This window comes from Bos grunniens, chromosome 21 (assembly GCF_055505025.1).
Source record: "Bos grunniens cultivar Pamir isolate PY7600 chromosome 21, Bosgru_T2T1.0, whole genome shotgun sequence".
In the NCBI taxonomy this organism is placed as follows: Eukaryota; Metazoa; Chordata; class Mammalia; order Artiodactyla; family Bovidae; genus Bos; species Bos grunniens.
The window spans coordinates 65,637,894-65,659,598 of NC_141185.1; the positions used below are offsets into that span (position 1 = coordinate 65,637,894).

The 21,705-nt window shown below is 40.8% G+C and overlaps 1 protein-coding gene across 2 annotated transcripts in view; it reads right to left on the reverse strand.

Moving 5' to 3' along the window:
* Positions 1-21,705, reverse strand: part of GABRG3 (gamma-aminobutyric acid type A receptor subunit gamma3) — an 828,707-nt gene that overhangs the window by 384,788 nt on the left and 422,214 nt on the right. The window lies entirely within an intron of this gene.

Genomic DNA, 21,705 nt, shown 5'->3' on the forward strand with positions numbered 1-21,705 from the left:
TGATGCATATTTTACACTCATACAATTATTACCTCAAAATGGGTTGCTGATCTAAATATAAACCTTAAACCTTAAAAACTTTTAGAAGAAAACATAGGAGAAAATCTTAGATTTGCTGATAAATTTTACATAAAACTACAAAAGCATGATCCATGGAAAAAAATTGATAAACTGGATTTCATCAAAATTGAAAATGTCTGTTCTTCAAAAGACACAGTTAAGAAAATGAATGACAAGTGCAGACTAGGAAAAAGCACTTGCAATGAACGTATTTGATAAAGGGCATGTACCCAAAACAAAAGTACTCACTTTTGCTCTCTGAAATCTTTTCTCCTAATATTGGCCAGAATGGCTCTTTAAAATGCATGTCCATTCACATAACGCCCCTGTAGAGCGTCCAACACTTCCCCAGACTCCTGAAGGCCTTGGTCATCCCCAGCAAGTTTCTCCTGCTGTTTCTCAGGCATGAGAGCTTTAAGTTTTCTGGCCTTCCTCAGTTCCTCCAGAGGCAACCGTGTCTATGTTTCTCTACACCCACTGGGTCCTCCCTCTGATGTTACCTCCAAATAGGATACTTCCTCATCTCTGTGCCCCTTCCTTGCCAAACAGTGCCTTGCTCACCTCTCAGGTGTCAGCTCAAACATCATGCCCCTCAAGATTCCCTTCTTGACCCTCCAAGAGATGCGGTCATGGATTCCCCCAGAATTCTGTGCTTCTCTTTCCCAGTATGTATTACCACCGTGGCTTTTAAAAAATAGTGGTCAGCTTAATGTTTGTCTACTCAACATGAGGACAATGCCCATTGTCTCAGTAAGAGGCACGGCCCGACAAATAAAAGTATTTACAAATATTTGTTTGAACAATCACAACTGAACGCAGTTGACTTGGCAGAATGAATTCTAGGCACAGGCTTTTTGGTTGATAAGTTTAAAACAAAAATGATTCCCACAGATAGATGGAAAGAAAATGAAAGTTTTAAATATTTTGGTTTCCATCTGTGCATCAAATATTCCCATCTGCTCCTAGAAGCAGCTATTAATAGGATTCATTTGCTCGTTTGAAAAAGTGACAGGTTCAAATCTCTTAATTTGGGGAACTATACAAATATCAGTCACAAGCATCATTTCTGTTACAGAATGAATGGTTACAGGAATCAGGATCTGGTGACTTAAGCAAAACAGTGTCACACATTTCAGGTGGATTTTCTTGGGACTCAGTACAGTTTACAGATGACTGACCACTGGGGTTGAGATTGACGTATCACTAAACTGTTAAAAAAGAAATTGTGGCTATGATACTGCATTTCACTGTTGAATTTAAGTTATTTCTAATTTCTCCCCTATAAATCCTAGTAGTAAGTAGATACTCTTTCAGGGAATTTTACATTCTCTATAATCTGGATGCAATCCTGGCATTCTGTGCTATCTGTGATAGCCCCTGGGTTTGATGCAAGTGGGCTCTGATGACTCTATTTCTAAAGAGGAATTCATTTACCAGTTATCTTTGGCTGTGATGGAAATGAGAGCCCAGGTGATTCAAAACTAATGGCTCTCACTTGTGCCAAACTGATACAATAATCAGTGGAGGAAACGTGTGTTTCTTTTGTGTAGAAAATAGCACTAGGCATAATGAAGGGAGAAAAAGCCTATAGTTCAGTGGACTCTATTTTCTCAAAATTATTTGCTAATTAAAAGAAAAGCTTAAATGACTTCTTGATAAGTCATTTAACTGTCTTTTGGTTCTAAATATGCATCCCTAGAAAGTTCTCACGGAGAAGGCAACGGCACCTCACTCCAGTACTCTTGCCTGGAAAATCCCATGGACGGAGGAGCCTGGTAGGCTGCAGTCCATGAGGTCGCTAAGAGTCGGACACCACTGAGCGACTTCCCTTTCACTTTTCACTTCATGCATTGGAGAAGGAAATGGCAACCCACTCCAGTGTTCTTGCCTGGAGAATCCCAGGGACGGCGGAACCTGGTGGGCTGCTGTCTATGGGGTCGCACAGAGTCAGACACGACTGAAGCGACTTAGCAGCAGCAGCGGCAGAAAGTTCTCAAATTGCTGAAGGCAGTGCTTAAATCAGGTAAGGATATTTGTCTCACCACAAATAATTAAGAATGAAAAATATGTTAGTAAAACTTACAAACATAAAAAGAAAAAAGGAAAAAAAAAAACCTTACAAACATCCTCAAAATTCCAGTGGTTATTCAGTGCGGAAGACAGGGCAGAGGGAGGAAGGGATTAAGATGTCACATCTTTGGTAAGGTAAAACTGGATCCCAAAAAGAAATCATTCATTTAATAGGATATATGGAGATGTAGAAAAGAACCACTATGACTCATTATAGATCAAAATATCTCTTTGCATCCCTACTTTGAAAATAGTATTCTTACAAGAAAGCATTATGGGGCTAGTGCACTGGGACGACCCAGAGGGATGGTATGGGGAGGGAGGAGGGAGGAGGGTTCAGGATGGGGAACACATGTATACCTGTGGTGGATTCATTTTGATATTTGGCAAAACTAATACAATTATGTAAAGCTTAAAAATAAAATAAAATTAAAAAAAAAAAAAAAGAAAAGAAAGCATTATGGAGATGACTCTGGTTTAAGGTGCCCAGCATGACTGGAAAGTAAAGTCCACTAACTACCTCCAGCTTTGATCACAAAAGGAAAAACAGATGATAACTAATGAAAGGAAATACAAAAGTGTCCCTTTAAACTGTGAGATGTTCTGTTCTCTCACAATGCATACAGTGTATTTTCCCTCCCTCAAAGACACTCAGGTCTCTTGCTCCTGACCAAATAAGATGCACAAATATGGATCATTGTCTTCTATTCTAATATAATATGTTCAGAAAGAAAAGAATTTGAGAGAGAATGGCTAGTCTTGAAAATGAGCTCTGATTTGTCATATAGTCAGAATAGAAAGGCAAGTTGGACTCTGCTCAGAGATCTGTTGGAAACAAAGGAGAAAGTGACAATAAAGAGCACATACATTTTATAAAGAGCTGTTGGGTAGTAGAGGTGGGATGTAGTGATTTACAGGGAAAAATAAGGAAATAAATAATATTATTGGCCTCAATTCTTAATACATAAAATTGAAGAATGAAAAAAGTGAACTCATAGAACGGAGGCTTTTTTAAAAGATAGAAATGTGGAAATTCAATAGCATGACTTGAAGTGAAATAAGTTTTTCAATAATTTTGCAAGTTAGAAAGTTACTCCCTGAGGATAGAAATATGCACCAGGGAAGGTTTATATAAAGGGGAAAGGAAGGAAGAGGTAGGTTCTATTTATAATTCTCTGTCAAGTACAATGTCAGTGTGATAAACACCACATATGTATAATTACATGCATTTGATATACTTATGTAATTAAACACATATATGAGAAAAGATAGACTAGTACCAGGAGGGTATGTGATGCAGAGTAACATCTCCTCGCCCATCTTACCAACCCAAATCCCTCTATCCTGAGCAGAGGCAAATGGTGGGGAAATCAGTTCTTTCCACTGATTCTCACTCTAATGTTTAATGTCAGTTCTCTAGATAATGCTTTGCCACTGGAACACATATTAATTTTCCAATTTTAGACTCCAGTATATGAAAATCAACTCTCTCAATATGGCTCTAAGACTGGTTCCCATATTGGTTACCTTTGCAACTTTAAATCGTCTGCTCCCAACTGCTTCCTTCTTCTGGAGATAAATCTTGATTCACAGTGTCACACAGTAAGCTGACTTTTTGTCCCATTTCTCAGTTTCTAATTTCATCTACAAACAAAGTTTCCATGTCTAAAGTTTCTAGAAGTTGAAAATTTTATTTTATTTATTTTTTTTTAGTTGTAATCTCACCTTTTAATGCAGGACTGTTTTTTATTTTATTTTAAATTTAAATTTATTTATTTTAATTGGAGGCTATTTACTTTACAATATTGTATTGGTTCTGCCACACATAAACATGAATCCGCCACTGGCGTACACGTGTTCCCCATCCTGAATCCCCTCCCACCTCCCTCCCCATACCATCCCTCCAGCTCATCCCAGTGCACCAGCCGCAAGCATCCTGTACCCTGCATAGAACCTGGACTGGTGATTCGTTTCATATATGATATTATACATGTTTCAATGCCATTCTCCCAAATCATTCCACCCTCTCCCTCTCACACAGAGTCCAAAAGAGTGTTCTATACATCTGTGTCTCTTTTGCTGTCTCACATATAGGGTTATTGTTATCATCTTTCTAAATTCCATATATATGCATTAGTATACTGTATTGGAGAAGGAAATGGCAACCCACTCCAGTGTTCTTGCCTGGAGAATCCCAGGGACAGGGGAGCCTGGTGGGCTGCCGTCTATGGGGTCACACAGAGTCAGACACGACTGAAGTGACTTAGCACTGTATTGGTGTTTTTCTTTCTGGCTTACTTCACTCTGTATAATGGACTCCAGTATCATCCACCTCATTAGAACTGATTCAAATGTATTCTTTGTAATGGCTATGTAATACTCCATTGTGTATATGTACCACAGCTTTCTTATCCATTCATCTGCTGATGGACATCTAGGTTGCTTCCATGTCCTGGCTATTATAAACAGTGCTGCGATGAACATTGGGGTATACATGTCTCTCAATTCTGGTTTCCTCGGTGTGTATGCCCAGCAGTGGGATTGCTGGGTCATATGGCAGTTCTATTTGCAGTTTTTCAAGGAATCTCCACACTGTTCTCCATAGTGGCTATACTAGTTTGCATTCCCACCAACAGTGTAAGAGGGTTCCCTTTTCTCCACACCCCCTCCAGCATTATTGCTTGTGGACTTTTGGATCGCAGCCATTCTGACTGGCGTGAAATGGTACCTCATTGTGGTTTTGATGTGCATTTCTCTGATGATGAGTGATGTTGAGCATCTTTTCATGTGTTTGTTAGCCATCTGTATGTCTTCTTTGGAGAAATGTCTGTTTAGTTCTTTGGCCCATTTTTTGATTGGGTCGTTTATTTTTCTGAAATTGAGCTGCAGGAGTTGCTTGTATATTTTTGAGATTAGTTGTTTGTCAGTTACTTCATTTGCTATTATTTTCTCCTATTCTGAAGGCTGTCTTTTCACCTTGCTTATAGTTTCCTTTGTTGTGCAGAAGCTTTTAATTTTAATTAGGTCCTGTTTGTTTATTTTTGCTTTTATTTCCAATATTCTGGGAGGTGGGTCATAGAGGATCCTGCTGTGATTTATGTCAGAGAGTGTTTTGCCTATGTTCTCTTCTAAGAATTTTATAGTTTCTGGTCTTATGTTTAGATCTTTAATCCATTTTGAGTTTATTTTTGTGTATGGTGTTAGAAAGTGTTCTAGTTTCATTCTTTTATAAGTGGTTGACCAGTTTTCCCAGCACCACTTGTTAAAGAGATTATCTTTTTCCATTGTATATTCTTGCTTCCTTTGTCAAAGATAAGGTGTCCATAGGTGCATGGATTTATCTCTGGGCTTTCTATTTTGTTCCATTGTTACCACAGAGATAGGTAGAGCAGCACTGTGCCATTTTATTTATGCACGTCTTACTTTTTTCCTTATGATTGTCTTTCTCTTGGGCTTCTCTAGTGGTTCAGTGGTCAAGAATCTGCCTGATAATGCAGGAGATATAGGAGCTCTGGGTTTGACCCCTGGGTCAGGAAGATCTCCTGGAGGAGGAAGTGGTAACCCACTCCAATATTCTTTCCTGGTGAATCCCAGGGACAGAGGAGCTGCCTACAGTCCACAGGATTGCAAAGAGTCAGGCAGGACTGAGCAGTTGCTCAGAAAGTATGCAGGTGTCTTTCTTTTATTCGTGTGTTATTGGCCCATGTTATGTCATCCAATGCATACCTGCTTTTTCCCAATGCTCTTCCTCCTGACCCTCGACCAATTCAGTCCATTTCAGCTAGTGTAATCTACAGAGCATTGCCCTGGAACTCTCTTCATCTATCTCCTACATTGGGTTCCCTGTCTCTTGGATCTAGTATCTTTCTTCACATTTGGTTTATTTACCTTTTTTCTTGAAGGAGGCAAACTGTCTTAGCCCTTGATATATATTAATGTCTTTATTTTACTATCACACATGTTATGGACTAATATTTCTCCAAAATTCCTCCAATGTGACTGTTTGAAGATAGGGCCTTTAAAGAGGTATAATTAAGGTTAAATGAGGTCAGAGTAGGATCCTGATCCAGTAAGACTCTGGCCTTGTAAGAAGAGGGAGAGATGTCAAGGAGGTATGCTCAGAGAAAAGTCTGCATAGGACACAGTGAGAACACAGTCGTTTGCACATCAAGGAGAGAGGCTTTATGAGGAACCAACCATGCCAACATTTTGAACTCAGACTCCCAGCCTCCAGAACTGTGAGAAGATAAATTTCTGTGGTTTGAGCCATGCAATCTGTGCTATTTGGTTATGGAAGCCCTAGCTGACTAACACAGCATATCACATATATTTGAGTGCTGGGTATGGGAATTAAGACACAAAATTATTTTCCCCAAGAAGTTTGAACACATCCTCTCAAAGCTCCTTTGTGTTTCAGCATCCAGTGTCACTGATGAGATTCTGAAACCATCATAATTTTCTTTCTATTCACAGCTGACCTCTATTCCTGGTATTCCAAAATTTTACAGATTGGTATTGAAGAGAAAAATCTCTTATTTTTCTAGTCATGGTACTTGGCATTTGATTTCCTTTCCAAAATAAATACTTATTTTCCACTGAGGAATTTTTTTTTCTTTTTTTTTTAAATTTTTTAATTTCAGATACACACATGCTTATTAATTTCATAGTTTCCTTAACTCCACTCACTCTGTGATCTCTTCCTAAAACTTCTATTAGGCTGGATTCTGGATTTTTTTTTTTTTTAAAGAAATACTCTTTCTTTTCTTTACACTCATATTTACTATCCTTTCATGTTCTACTTTTTTAATTTTTATTTTTAATTGGAGGATAGTTGTTTTACAGTTTTGTCTTGGTTTTTGTCTTACAACACTCTGAATCAGCTGTAAGTATGCATATATCTCCTCCCTCTTGAGCCTCCTTGCCCAACTCCCCCATCTCATCCCTCTTTGTCATCACAGAGCGCTAGGCTGAGCTTCCTTTGTTTTATGCAACTTCCTACTAGTTACCTGTTTTACACATGTTAATGTATATATTTCAATGCCACTTTCTCAATTCATCCCAGCCTCTTCTTCCCTCGCTGTGTTCACAAGTCTATTCTCTTCATCTGTGTCTCTGTGCCTGCCCTACAAATACGTTCACCAGCACCATTTTTCTAGATTCCATATATATGTGTTAATATGCAATTGCAGCTCAATATCAGAAGGACAAATAACTCAATCAAAAAATGGGCAGAAGACCTAAACAAACACTTCTCCAAAGAAGACATACAGATGGACCATGAACACTTGAAAAGTCGCTCAACATTGCTCACTATTATAGAAATGTAAATCAAAACCACAATGAGGTATCACCTCATACCAGTCAGAATGGCCATTACCAAAAAATCTACAAACTTTTAATGCTGGAAAGGATGTGGAGAAAGGGGAACCTTCTTGCTCACTGTTGATGAGAATGTAAATTGACACAGCCACTATGTAGAACAATATGGAGGTTCCTTAAAAAACTAGGAATAAAGCTACAATATGACCCAGCAACCTCACTACTGGGCATATACCCTAAGAAAACCACAAAATACACATGTACCCCAATGTTCACTGCAGCACTATTTATGATAGCTAGGACATGGAAGAAACTTAGATGTTCATCAACAGGTGAATGGATAAAGAAGCTGGAATATACACAAATTTCAGTCAGTTGAACTGAGGTGGATGAACCTAGAGCCTGTTATACAGAATGAAGTAAGTCATAAAGAGAAAAACAAAGAAGCTTTATTTTAAAAAGAAATTTCTTGTGCTTTCTCTCATTTTTTAACCAAATTTTATATTTTCTTAATATAAAGAACCTTTATAATTATTCCCCAGTTCTTAACCCATCATAAGATCCTGTTTTGTTGTATTTTTTTTTAACAGTTGCCATGTTTAAAATCTCACTCCAGCCATGCTAATCAGAGTGTTTTGTTTGAAGTTATCTGTTTCCTAAATTTTCTCCTCTGGACTATTAGCTAATCTTTTTTTTTTTTTTTAATCAAGATGTTTCATGTTTACATCTCAGGTTTCCTTTTACTTTGTGATGATCATGGTTATCCATTTATATTAGGTCTTAGATATAGAAAAGCTGCTGCTTAAGTAGGTGCAAGGCTACAGACAGGGAGGGTGAACTCAGGAATATCTCAGGGACCCACTCCCCTCAACTACCTGCCTGTTCAACTCTCCTGAAGAACAACTTTCGGGTATTTTCTGGGGGCACACTTGACTTGCAGTGTGATCCTCAGGACAGGGAAAGTCATCCTCTATCTGTGAGGCTATTGTTTCCCAGCCCACATCTCTAGACTTGGGCCTCTTTATGTGCTGAAGGACCCAGTGATCTCTGAGTGGCCTCCCGAACTCTGGTTCCCCACTCTCCATGAGACGTCCCTCATCACTCACAATGATGATCCGCCTCCTCTGGTCCTCACTGCAGTTGCTGAATGCTGTTCACTTTCTCATTACCATGGAAACGGGGGCAGGGAATGAATGTGCACTTCCCAACCTGTCCCAGGGAAAGAGATTGCTGATGAGTTGCCCCAGAAGGCAAAGAGGAGTGTCTGAACTTGTCACTTTGAGGAGTTGGAGGCTTGGGGAGAGTGTACTACACTGTCTTAGATAGAACTTAGGAGAGTAAAGAGAGGAGTCTTTGTGGTGTCAGTTCACTTCAGTTCAGTCGCTCAGTCGTGTCTGACTCTTTGCGACCCCATGAATCGCAGCAAGCCAGGCCTCCCTGTCCATCACCAACTCCCAGAGTCCATCCAAACCCATGTCCATTGTGTTGGTGATGCCATCCAACCATCTCATCCTCTGTCGTCCCCTTCTCCTCCTATCCTCAGTCTTTTCCAGCATCGGGGTCTTTTCAAATGAATAAGATCTTCGCATCAGGTGGCCAAAGTATTGGAGTTTCAGCTTCAACATCAGTCCTTCCAGTGAACACTCAGGACTAATCTTTAGGATGGACTGGTTGGATCTCCTTGCAGTCCAAGGGACTCTTAAGAATCTTCTCCAACACCACAGTTCAAAAGCATCAATTCTTCAGTGCTCAGCTTTCTTTACAGTCCAACTCTCACATACGTACATGACTACTGGAAAAAACATAGCTTTGACTAGACGGACCTTTGTTGGCAAAGTAATGTCTATGCTTTTTAATATGCTGTCTAGGTTGGTCATAGCTTTCCTTCCAAGGAGTAAGCGTCTTTTAATTTCATGGCTGCAATCACCATCCACAGTGATTTTGGAGCCCAGAAAAACAAAGTCAGCCACTGTTTCCACTGTTTCCCCATCTATTTGCCATGAAGTGATGGCACCAGATGCCATGATCTTAGTTTTCTGAATGTTGAGCTTTAAGCCAACTTTTTCACTCTCTTCTTTCACTTTCATCAAGAGGCGTTTTAGTTCCTCTTCACTTTCTGCCATAAGGGTGGTGTCATCTGCATATCTGAGGTTATTGATATCTCTCCTGGCAATCTTGATTCCAGCTTGTGCTTCCTCCAGCCCAGCGTTTCTCATGATGCTCTCTGCATAGAAGTTAAATAAGCAGGATGACAATATACAGCCTTGACATACTCCTTTTCCTATTTGGAACCATTCTGTTGTTCCATGTCCAGTTCTAACTGTTGCTTCCTGACCTGCATATAGGTTTCTCAAGAGGCAGGTCAGGTGGTCTGGTATTCCCATCTCTTTCAGAATTTTCCACAGTTTATTGTGATCCACACAGTCAAAGGCTTTGGCATAGTCAATAAAGCAGAAATAGATGTTTTTCTGAAACTCTTTTGCTTTTTCGATGATGCAGTGGATGTTGGCAATTTGATCTCTGGTTCCTCTGCCTTTTCTAAAACCAGCTTGAACATCTTAGGAATCTATAAACTAAAATGGGTGGGAATGGGCAAGTTTAATTCAGATGACTATTATATCTACTATTGTAGGCAAAAACCCTCTAGAAGAAATGGAATAGCCCTCATAGTTAATAAGAGTCTAAAATGCAGTACTTGGGTGCAATCTCAAAAATGACAGAATGATCTCAGTTTGTTTCCAAGGCAAACCACTCAACATCACAGTAATCCAAGTCTATGCCCCAACTACTGATACTGAAGAAGCTGAAGTTGACTCATTCTATGAAGACTTAGAAGACCTTATAGAAATAGCATCAAAAAAGATGCCCTTTTCATCACAGGGGATTGGAATGCAAAAGTAGAAAGTCAAGAGATACCTGGAGTAACAGGCAGGTTTGGGCTTGGAGTAAAAAATGAAGCAGGGCAAAGGCTAACAGTTTTATCAAGAGAACACATTGGTCATAGCAAACAGTATTTTCCAACAATGCAAGAGACGATTCTACACATGCACATCACCAAATGGTCAATACCAAAATCAGATTGATTATATTCTTTGCAGAGGAAGATGTAGAAGCTGTGTATAGTCAGCAAAAAAAGACCTGAATCTGACCGTGGCTTAGATTATGAGCTCCTTATTGTAAAACTCAGGCTTAAATTGAAGAAAGTAGGGAAACCAATAGGCCATTCAGGTATGACCTAAATCAAATCTCTTATGATTATACAATGTAGGTAATTAATAGATTTAAGGGATTGGGTCTCGTAGACAGAATGCCTGAAGAACAATGGACAGAGGTTTGTAATACTATATAGGAGGTGGTGACTAAAACCATCTCAAAGCAAAAGAAGTGCAAGAATCAAAGTAGTCATCTGAGGAGGCTTTACAAATAGCTGAGGAAAGAAGACAAGTGAAAGGCAAGGGAGAAAGGAAAACATATACCCAACTGAATGCAGAGTTCTAGAGAATAGCAAGGAGAGAAAAGAAGGCCTTCTTCAATGAACAATGCAAAGAAATAGAGGAAAACAACAGAAAGGGAAAGACTAGAGATCTCTTCAAGAAAACTGGAGATTTTGAGGAGTATTTCATGCGAGGATGGGTATGATGAAAGACAGAGTATGGACCTAACAGAAGCAGAAGAGATTAAGAAGAGGTGGCAAGAATACACAGAAGAAGTATAAAGGTCATAATCATCTGGATAACCACATGATGTGATCACTCAGCTAGAGTCAGACATAGTGGATTGTGAAGTCAAGCGGCACTTACGAAGCATTGCTGTGAACAAAGGTGTTTGGTGGTGGTGATGGAATTCCAGCTGAGTTATTTCAAATGAGAAAGCTGATTCTTAGGTAGATTGATAAGGAGTTTGGGGTCCTCAAGAAGGAAGGGGTCCAGGGCCCTTGAAGAGGAGAAAGGGGTCTGGGGTTCTCAAGGAGGAGAAAAGGACGTTTTTGTTTTTTTTTTTTCTACATTGCTTTGTCTTCCTCACACAAGACAATTTTTCTTAAACTCTGAATTGTTATGACAATGGTTTTTAAGACTAACTTTCTTTAATCCCAGAGATAATGATTACACAACTAAATAACTCATCTTGCTCAAGGGTATGTTTTTCCTTAAACTCTGAACTAATGATTATATAACAACAATGTATCTTATCCAAGGACTTGTTTCTCCTTCTTAACAAGAACCTTCTGACTAATTCTCTTATATTAAAACAAATGTTGTGGGAGTGGGTCTGGTAAAAGTATATAAGGCCTTGATGAGACTAGTGAGTGGGGCACTCTCTTCCCCCTTCTGATGTCTGTGTCAGATTTTTCTGTCATTTTTCACTGTAATAAAACTTCTGCACACAAAAGCTCTGAGCGATCAAACCTGGTCCCTGACCCTGAAGCTAAATCTTTTTCTTTGGAGATCACAAACCCAACATTGTTCACCACAGGCTATCAAATAAAGATGATGCTATTAAAATGATGCAATCAATATATCAGCAAATTTGGAAAACTCAGCAGTGGCCATAAGACTGGAAAAGGTCAGTTTTCATTCCAATCCAAAGAATGTTCAAACTATTGTACAATTATGTTCATTTCACATGCTAGTAGGGTTCTGATCAAAATCCTTCAACTAGGCTTCAGTAGTACATGAACTGAGAACTTCCAGATGGAGAAGCTGGGTTTAGAAAGGGCAGTGGAACCAGAGATCAAGTTGCCAACATTTGTTGGATCATAGAAAAAAAAAGAGATTTCCAGAAAAACATCTACTTGTGCTTCATTGTCTATACTAAGCCTTTGGTGTGTGGATCACAACAAAGTGTGGAAAATTCTTAAAGAGATGGGGGTACCAGATCACCTTACCTGTCTTCTGAGAAACTTATATGTAGGTCAAGAAGCAGCAGGTAGAACTGAACGTGGAACAACAGGCTGCTTCAGAATTGGGAAAGGAGTTTGACAAGGGTGTATATTGTCATCCTGCTCATTTAAATTAAATGCAGAGTTCATCATGTGAAATGTCAGGATGGATGAATCACAAGCTGTAATCAAGATTGCCAGGAGAAATATCAACAACTTCAGATAAGCAGATGATACCACTCTAATGGTAGAAAGTGAAAAGAAACTAAAGAGTTCTTGATGATGGTGAATGATGAGAGTGAAAAAGCTGGTTTAAAACTCAATGTTTAAAAAACTAAGATCGTGGCATCTGGTCCCATAGACTTCCTGGCTAACAGAAGGGGGAAAAGTGAAAGCAGTGACAGATTTTATTTTCTTGGTCTCCAAAATAACTTTGGATGGTAATTGCAGTCATGAAATTAAAAGACATTTGCTCCTTGGAAGGGAAGTTATGACTAATCTAGCCAGTATACTGAAAAAGCAAAGACATCACTTTGCCGACAAAGGTCTATATAGTCAAAGCTATGGTTTTTCCAGTAGTCATGTATGGATGTGAGAGTTGGACCATAAGAAAGGCTGAGTGCTGAAAATTGATGCTTTTGAATTATGATGCTAGAGAAGACTCTTGAGATTCTCTTGGACTGAAACAAGATCAAGCCAATCAGTCTTAACAGAAATCAACCCTGATTATTCATTGGAAGGAATGATGCTGTAGCTGTAGCTCCAACACTTTGGCCACCTGATGTGAGGAGCTGATTCTTTGGAAAAGACCCTGATGCTGGGAAAGATTGAAGGCAAAAGGAGAATGGGGGAGGCAGAGGATGAGACACTTAGATAGTATTACTGACTCAATGAACATTAATCTGAACAGACTCTGGGAGGCTGTAAAGGACAGGGGAGCCTGATACAGGCCAGGGGGTCGCAAAGAGTAGGATACAATTAGTGACTGAACGACAACAACATTTACACATAAAGCCCAATATGCATCGCTTAAGTTACCCCAGCATTTGGAAAACTCTAAGACAATTCAACTTTTTCCTTGTGTTTCGTCATAGATAATCTCTGTCCTGAGAAATTGGCTGCTCTAGGTCCATGCTTCCACTGAGCCAAGGACAAAAGGGCATTTGAAAACCTGCTATGGAGCACACAGTAGGACTCTTGTTATTTAAACAGTTAACAATAATTTGTTTCAAAATATGATTATCATTTTCCCTTTTGAACTGTAAGATCGTTTTACTTTATTTACTGAATTTAAAAAGCCCTCAGTGTTTTGGGTCAAATTGTCTATAGATAAAGAGAAAGATGAACTGATATGCTAGTGTTTCACATACTATTCTAAATGTTCATCAGCAGTAAAAAAAAAAAACAAAAAAAACCCCTTGAAAACAACACAATCTGGCCAATTGAAATATGATTTTGTATAAAGAGCCAGTCTAAAAGAAAACTGGCTCATTGTATTCATTTCTTATTGCTGCTGTGGCAGATTATGCCAAATTTGGCTGAAAAGAAGACAAATTTTTATCTGAAGGTCAGAGGTCTGCAGGTCTTCTTTCCTTCTGGAGGATCCAGCAGAGAATCTGTTCCCAGCCTTTCCAGGATTCTAAAAGGAAACTTCATTCCTTGGCCTGTGGACTGCATCTCTCCCACCTGTTTCCATCCTCACATCTTATCCAACCTTCCTGCCTCCATCTTATACGAATAAGCCTGTGATTACCTGGGGTCCACCTGGATAATCTAATATACCTTGCACCTCAAGGTCCCTCATGTATTACAGCTGCATAGTCCTTTCTTCCATGTAACATAATATATTCATAAGTCATAGGCTTTAGGATATGGACATCTTTGGTGGAAGGAAGGGGCCCATTACTCTGCCTTCCACATTCACTAACAACCTATAAAATATAACCAAATACTTATTATTTTCTGGGGAATTTTGGCATCTTCAGAGCCAATTTAGAAGAAAGGATGCTAGGGAGACCTGAACCTCTTCAACTTGAAAACTCCAGACCTGAATCTCAGCCTGGCTCTGCCCCTTAGGAGGGAGCCCCTTAGGTGACTGCTGGCTCAGGCACCATCCCACTCTCAAGGTCTCTTGATAAGCCACCTACAATTTCATGCCTCTGAGCTTCATACCAGCTTTGGAGTTGAAACCTCCCAGTTCACCAACTGTTTTTACATTTTTATGTTAACTCTTATTAACTACTGTTTTATTATCTGGTCATGTTGCTATTTCTGGATTTTGACAATTGAAACAAAGTTGGATGATTCTGAACTGATCGTTATCCATGGTCTGACTTCCTCAAAGCATCACACTGCAAAGGTTCCCCGGGCTATTGTCTCTCTACTGGAGGAAGTAACCTGAGAGGTGTCAACTACAAACTGGCACTTGCCCATTGGCACTTGCCATCTACCTCTAGAAGATTTAAATCATGTGCTGACTCTCTGTATATGCTGACTCTCGACACTCCCTGAAAGAAGTTCAGGGTAGAGAGCAGAAATGAGGCACCCTGTGCTCCGGGAAAAACTGGCAGAACAGTCTTAAGATAGTTGGATATTTTTAGGAACCGATTTTATGAGCTCAGTTCTTGTATCTCCTCATACCTAGAAAAGCCCTGAAATCTTTCATGGTGACATTTGTTCCTTGTGACTAGAAGAAACTTTCTGCAAAGAAAATATGTGTTTGATTGCTTTGTACTCCCCCTTCATCAAAATCACGTATATGCTGACCTTCCCTGTTACTTCTTTGGAGCAGTTTCTCAGAGCTATCTGACATACTGTTTCCCAGGCTATCGTCCTCATTTTGCCCCAGAAAAAACTCTCATGTTGTACATAGGTTTTTAAGTTAAGAAGGACAAGAGACATGTGTTCCCATGCAGACTGCCAGCTGAAGCTGGTGTCTGGAGCTCTTGGCTCTTGATTTCACAGAACATTTCCAAGGAGGAACCCCAGTCCCTAAGGTATGAGGTATAAGCCTCTGCTCCTGCCTGTGCAGAGGATCAGTCATGGGGCAAGATACACCTGTGCAGATCAGCATCATTCAAAAAGCCAAGCAGGACATGGGAGCTATGGATTTTTGCTGCTGGGAGCCACTGCAGCCTGCCCAGAGCTGGTCCCTGTTCAGGCTGGGCCTGGGCAAGCAGTCAAAGATAGAGAAGCAGGTTGTGGGAGGGGTGATGGTTTGGAGGCCTGGAGTGGCCCTCGGTGGTGTTTGGCCAGGTGGGACCAGAGCAGGGCTGACTCTGAGGATAGGGATGTGACCACAGAAAAGATCTTCAAATTTAAACCAGACAGTGAAATTTCCTTGATTAAAATAACACAGAAACCTAGAATAACATTCAAGAACCCTCCTATGTGATTGCTTCATCTTAGAGGGTGGCTCCACTGTGCTCTGATGCCCTGCCTCTTTGAGGGTCCCTCGTGCCCTGAACTCCTTCCTGCTCTGGGCCCCTGGCCCTTCTCTGCCCTCCAGCTCTGTGTGCAACCTCTCTCACATGTAGTCTCTGCCTGAAGGCAGCCTCTCAGAGAGACCCTTCCCAATATAACCCCGTCTCACTCACTCACACCCCCTCACCCTGGTCTTCTGTTTCCCAGTCTTTATCCCCACCTGACTCACAATTTCCATCGGTTCTGGTTAGTGTGCTGAGCATCCAGGGAATTGCATGGTCCCCTGTGTGCTCTGGGGCAGGGTCTCTGCAGTTATTAGAAGAACTGAAAAACTGCAGAAAATCAAATTCTGCAGGGAAACCTTAAGATTCTTCAAAGCAAGGTGATTATGGTCAGGAATCTGGAAAATTAATTTCAAGCATTAGGTTAAATCAATTCTCTCATTAGAGAGGGGAAAATAAGGTACATTAGAGAGTGACACAGCCTTTATGAATGACCCTGTTTAAAGCAGGAGATTTAAAATTTCACTAGCCAGTCATTTTCTCCTCTCCCCAAAGAAAAACTGAGTTATTTAGAGAAGCTAAAAGTAAAAGAACCAAAACTCAGCTCAAGGTAGAATGGGAATTATCCTTCCCATTCGATTATATTGCACAGGGCAGATTAAGTCCTGAGTACAGCAAGATCAGTGAGTTGCTGCCTTCCTTGCCAGAGATAAGCTTGTGGACTCACTGTCCTGCTGTGTCCCCTGAGGCTCTGAGCAGGGACACCAGGGCCCTTCATGGTCTTCCTAGAAGAAACTTATACCAGATAGAACTTCCTATCTTTAAAATTGTATTTTTCTAACAGCAAAAGGAATCAGTGCACACAGAGGCAGGAAACCCTTGGGAAAACACATGACCAGGTTAATACAGAGCAGGTGTCAGAGACAAAAAATTTCAGATTAAAAATTTAAACTGCTAGACAGAATGTTGTGCTATTATTTATAACAAAATTCTCTGAACAGGGACACTTCAGATTCTGAGATTTTTATTTGCATGGTAATATGGTTGGATTACTTCGGAAAACTCTTCTGGATGTAATATTCTATCTGCCTTGCCTGGTGTCAGGTTTACAGGGGTCGGTGGGGAGGTGTCCTCTCTCAGGGAGTCGAATTCTCCCAAAGATCCTGCCCCACACTTTCCTGCCAGTGTCTTTAATTTCCACTGCTGTTACCGAGTCCAAGCTCACTCTGCTTGCTGCAAGACTGGTCAATGAACATGAGATGAGGTGTTGGGATCAGGAAGGGACCTTATTTGGGAGCCAGCTGACCATGAAGACGGAAGGCTAGAGCCTCAAAATAACCATCTTGTCAGGGCCTGGTTGTCAAGTTCTTTTATGGGTCAGAGATGGGGTGGGGAGGAAGGGGAGGAAACAAAGTAAAAAGACTATTCAGTCCTTGCAAATGTCCCCTAGAACGGCAGGTCTCAGGCAGGGGAATGTGTTAGTGTAACTTCCTTACAGTCCTTCACAGGTGGGCAGCTCAAGTTATCTCCCTGGGGCAGGCCATTATGTATGTTTATAATAACAAAAAAGGGTTAGTCACAGGGGCAGATCCAGTGTAAATTTAAAACTAACCCTTCCCAGCTACACTACTGCATAAAGTCTCAGGTTGAAGAAGGTCTAATAGGCTTGCCTAAGAAGCATATGGCCCCAGTTTCCCCTGGCAAAGGGAGGGATGGAGGCAGCTTAGTTCTGGCTGACTAGGGGCAATCACATCTGTGTTAAGCATTCAGTGCCTATAAACAAGTCTCCTCTCCTGGGGTTCACACACAGGATAGGATGACTCCATTGGGAGCCAGGAAAGTAGTCTCGTATTGACACAGAGTGCCTGCCCAGCCCGAGGTCTGGGGCTGGTGAGGACCCAGGGGAGCCAGGCCTGGGCTGAGGAATGTAGTTCTGAGGGGTCCAAGAGCCACCTTCTCAGAACAATGCAAAACCCAAGGCAAGGGGGAGAGAAAGGCAGAGGAAGGTGAGGAGGAGGTCTGTCCCCATAGCCACTCTCTGACTTCTCACCAGCCCTCTCCCATCCACTGGCTGAGCAAACAGCCATATCATCCACATCAGATGATTAGTGATGGAGGCACTAGGAATGTGGGGGTGGCCTGCGGTGAGGGTGGAGGGGTGGGAGGTGGGGAGGGACATGGCAAGGATCGCTTTGGCAATCACACATTTCCTCAGTGCACATCTTTTTCAAGGAGGCTCATCCATACTGGGTTTGCAGGAGTCATTTCAACTTGCCGAGCTCTGGTGGGTACAGGGGCCCTAAGTTCTCAGGGCCTACACTCACTAGCCTTTCATGGGAAGCCACGGTTGTTGGCCACACAGACCCAGACTCCAGGCGGTAGGATATCGATGGCAAGGTTAGGGGTAGTGGGACATGGCAAAGGGAAGCCTGCAGCCAATTTTGCCCCCACCAGCTTTGCCTTTTATCTGGACTCCTTGCTGGAGAATCACCTCTATTTGTGAACTAAAGAAAGGGAATCTTCAGTTACCTTCTAAGAATCAATCAGAACTTCACACAAATGCTCAAGTTATGAAAAAAAAAAACACATTTAATAATCCTAAACAATATTTAATTTTGAAAAATTTACATTAAATACTTCATATTTCATACTTTACTACATTGATTTTAAAAACTAATTTATGCCTAGGTTTTAAATCAAAATGTTACTACCTTTTTGTCATTTGGATACTTTGATAAACACTGTATTGTGAAAATACTTTTTATTTTTAAATACTGTTCAGTGAAAAATAAATATGCTTTCTCATCCACCAGACAAGGTTGGAACTCCTTCTCCTTGGGAATCTTGTCACTTCCCTAAAATGCACTTCTGCTTATACTACAAAACTTCCCCAATGCTTCCTACCCCACTTATATCCTTACTATCCCCATTCTCCCCAGTGATGAGGCTCCCAAAATGGGGGTACAGCATGGACAAAGTAGAAGAGTAGAACCCAACTGAACTGTCAAGTATGGATGGATCAAGAAAGACCTTTGCCAACAGGTAGAGAAAGAGGGTGCTGAGAGAGAGTAGGAGGGATGGAAGTTAAGGGGTGAGTTGGAAATTAAGAGATACCAAGGGAATATTTCATGCAAAGATGAGCACAATAAAGGACAGAAATGATATGGACCTAACAGAAGCAGACGATATTAAGAAGAGGTGGCAAAAATACACAGCAGAACTATATAAAAAAAAAAAAATCTTCATTACCTAGAGAACCACAATGGTGTGATCACTGACCTAAAACCAGACATCCTGGAGTGCAAAGTCAAGTGGGCCTTAGGAAGCATCACTAAGAACAAAGCTAGTGGAGGTGATGGAATTCCAGTAGAGCTATTTCAAATCCTAAAAGATGAACTCAAAAATCTGCACTCAAAAGACAAAGTGCTGCACTCAAAATGCCAACAAATTTGGAAATCTCAGCAGTGGCCACAGGACTGGAAAAGGTCAGTATTCATTCCAATCCCAAAGAAAGGCAATGCAAAAGAATGTTCAAACTACTGCACAATTGCTCTCATTTCACACATTAGCAAAGTAATGCTCAAAATTCTCCAAGCTAAGCTTCAGCAGCTTCAGCAGTACTGAGAACTTCAACAGAACTGAGAACTTCCAGATGTTCAAGCTGGATTTAAAAAGGCAGAGGAACCAGAGATCAAATTTCAAACATATGCTGGATCATAGAAAAAGCAAGAGAGTTCCAGAAAAACATCTACTTCTAGTTTATTTATTTAAGGTTGACTTAAATAAATAAGCTTCTACACTAAAGCTTTTGACTGTGTAGATCACAACAAATTGTGGAAAATTCTTAAAGATGAAAATACCAGACCACCTTACCTGCCTCCTGAGAAATCTGCATGCAGGTCAAGAAGCAACAATTAGAACCAGACATGGAATAACAGACTGGTTCCAAATTGGGAAAGGAGTATGACAAGGCTGTATATTGTCACCTTCCTTATTTAACTTATATGCAGAGTACATCATGTGGAATGCTGGGCTGAATGAAGCACAAGCTGGAATCAAGATTGCTGGGAAAAATATCAGAAACCTCAGATATGCAGATGACACCACTTTTATGGCAGAAAGTGAAGAGGAACTAACGAGCCTCTTGATGAAACTAAAAGAGGAGAGTGAAAAAACTGGCTTAAAACTCCACATTCAAAAAACTAAGATCATGGCATCCAGTCCCATCACTTCATGGCAAATAGATGGGGAAACAGTAGAAACAGTGTCAGACTTTATTTTTTTGGACTCCAAAATCATTGCAGATGGTGATTGCAGCTGTGAAATTAAAAGATACTTGCTCCTTGGAAGAAAAGTTATGATCAACCTAGACAGCAGATTAAAAAACAGAAACATTACTTTGCCAACAAAGGTCTGTCTAGTCAAGGCTATGATTTTTCCAGTAGTCACATATGGATGTGTACGCTGGACCATAAAGAAAGCTGAGTGCCAAAGAACCGATGCTTTTAAATTGTGGTGTTGGAGAAGACTCTTGAGAGTCACTCGGACTCCAAGGAGATCAAACCAGTCAATCTTAAAGGAAATCAGTCCTGAATATTCATTGGAAGGACCGATGCTGAAGCTGAAGCTCTAATACTTTGGCTATGTGATGTGAAGAACCGACTCTTTGGAAAAGACCCTGATGCTGGAAAATTTTGAAAACAGGAGGAGAAAGGGACGACAGAGGATGAGATGGTTGGATGGCATCAACAACTCAATGGACATGAGTTTGAGTAAACTCTGGGAGATGGTGATGGTCAGGGAGGTCTGGTGTGATGCAGTTCATGGGGTTGCAAAGAATTGGACACGACTAAGCAACTAAACTGATCTGAACTAGAATTTTAGAACTCCAAAAAGAGCTTGGTGACACCCTTCTAATCCCAGGAAGGAGGAAATGACTTAGATGCATTCATACTTAATAATTCAACCTCATATCTCAGACTATCTCTGAGGTAGGAGACAGATGGGCTTCAGGTTGGACATTTACAATCAGCCAGTCTTCTCTTTGCATTTCCTGTGATAAGAGATAGGTGGGCTCCAGTTGAGGAATGGACAATGAGCTCCCCATTTGCTCTCAGAAATAGAAGTAATAATAGAAACAGGGTAAATAGCCAGTCTTTGTCTCTTGTTAACACCTCAAGGGAATAACTGAGAGAGGCAAACACAAAGAGACGCAAAGTCCCTTCTAAGTAAAGGACAAGGGAGACACGACACACGCACAGAAAGGCTCCTTGGTGTCAAAAGTCAGGACAACTCCAGCCCATAATGAGTCTGGCTCCTCCCAGAAGCCTTCACTTTGAGATCCATTTTGGGTGAGGGGTGCGTATGCACCCCAGCGGAGGGTCCCAGGGTAGTTCAGGTGTGGAAAAAGAAACTAGATAACTAGCCTGAAGGAAGACAAAGACCTGGGAGAACTGCCTTACAAATGCCTTAACCGCTTCTTTCCTGGGCTCCTCCTCACTAGGGAGGATGAGCACAGCCTTTCTCTCCAGGCGTGCTTCTCTGCCTTGCTTCTGTCTCAACTAAACAGTTTCTCTCTGTGCTCTCCCCTTGTTCTGCTGTGTCTCTAATAAGAAACTTTGTACCTGCATTTATAGTTTCTACCTCTGACAAGTGCATTTTTCACTGGGGGCAAAGATCCAGGGAAATTAGCTTCTAGCCTCTAGCCCTTGCTGATTTGGTGGCTAGGATTTCTGGTTTTCATCTGGGCTACCCAGGTTCAAGTCTTGGGCAGGGGATTAAGATCTCTCTTCATGCCACTGCTCACTGCTGCCTAACTGAGATCACTACAATAGTATAGGGCAGGAAAAAGTGTTACAACTTATATTTATTCAGAATAACATTTTAAAAAATAAGTGACCAATGAAAGGAGACAAAAATGTAAACAGATGCACAAAATTTTTTACTTTCCAA